The following is a 1337-nucleotide window of genomic DNA, read 5'->3' on the forward strand; positions in this document are numbered from 1 at the left end:
CTTCTTTTGGGGAGATATCCGGGGGTTGTCAGGGGGCCTTTGGATGAAGTAAGAGGTCTTCCTCAAGCTTGAACTTGCTACCTTTCTTGATTTCGCTCACTTCCATTATATTGTTACAAGGCGATATCAGACCCCAGCCGTAACTTTCCCCTTATCTGCTGGTTGTGACATCTTTATGTTCTTTTTGTGCAGATGTTCACATTTCTTTGGTGCCTAGTTAGCCTTGGCAGTGTCTTGTTTTAAGAACAGGGCCTACACTTTTAATTATCTTTGAGACAGAAGTTAGCCTCGTTAGGGCCTTGTCCTGTTCACACTGTTTCAGTGGAAAATTACATGCCTTAACTGCTTTGTCTAGCCCCCTATTCACTTCATTCTCAGTTTAATTCTTTCCTGAATTTTACTGGTTAGGAATACAAATTCATCAACATATATTACAACAGGCATCAGACTGCACTCCAAAACAACACTGCATTTTGCACCTGAAGCACATACCCTGCCATGAGCATTGCTTTACAACACTGCTTTTAGTCAAAACGCTCAATTCCCTTACAAGCTAGAGGCAAAGGACTATAGCGGCAGAAAACCCAAAACAGCCTACCACGCCCTATCGAGAGCAAAAGGGGGGATGGCAAAAGAGTCTAGGAAATGAGGAACTAATCACGGGTACAGCCGAGCGTCCGGAAAGCTTCCCAGTACTTACAGAATCACCACAATCTTCTGCTTCAGATAACCTCATACTTGGCTCCTTCGGCATGACTAGGAAAAGCATCGGAGTTGGGGTGAAAGGTTATGGGACGTGAGGCACTGTTGGAAGAGCAAACGGTTAAAACCTGACCGGCTTCAGAGAAAGGTAATACAGCTCAAGAAAACCAACATGCCCCACTGAACTCCTACAGTAGCACATTAATAGATACCCCAAATGCAAGCCGAAACGTTGATTTTTCTTGCGCCTCATTAATGCTTTCTACGCGCAGAATACAACGCATTTACAGAGCCCCCTCCACAACCAGGATTCGGCACACAAGACGATGGGGGTAAGGAGATGGGTCAGTACTTCAGATAAGCGACCGCCGGTAGGTTTAGGTTGGCTGGATCGATTTCTAGAGCAGCTTTTCTACTCAATGCCATCCACGCAGAGGCACGACAGGAGACAAAGGCATTAACCGAATCGGCAAAGAACTTAGTGAAGTGGACCATCAGCGGACGTTCGTTCTCCCTGGAGCTCAAGTATTGAACAAAAGCACGTGAAACCTCTATGACGCTCTCTCTTACGAAGCGCATCCTTAAAACCTGCATTTCTCCTACGGAGAACCAACTCATTACGGTCACGGGGCTGG

At 46.1% G+C, this 1337-nt stretch overlaps 1 long non-coding RNA gene across 1 annotated transcript; it reads right to left on the reverse strand.

Moving 5' to 3' along the window:
* Positions 1-1337, reverse strand: LOC139789293 (uncharacterized). Its single transcript, XR_011723130.1, has 3 exons — positions 915-1337; positions 701-804; positions 1-37 (listed from the first exon to the last, which is right to left on the reverse strand). It is a non-coding gene; the product is annotated as an uncharacterized lncRNA (long non-coding RNA).

This window comes from Heliangelus exortis, chromosome W (genome assembly GCF_036169615.1).
Source record: "Heliangelus exortis chromosome W, bHelExo1.hap1, whole genome shotgun sequence".
Taxonomy (NCBI): domain Eukaryota; kingdom Metazoa; phylum Chordata; class Aves; order Apodiformes; family Trochilidae; genus Heliangelus; species Heliangelus exortis.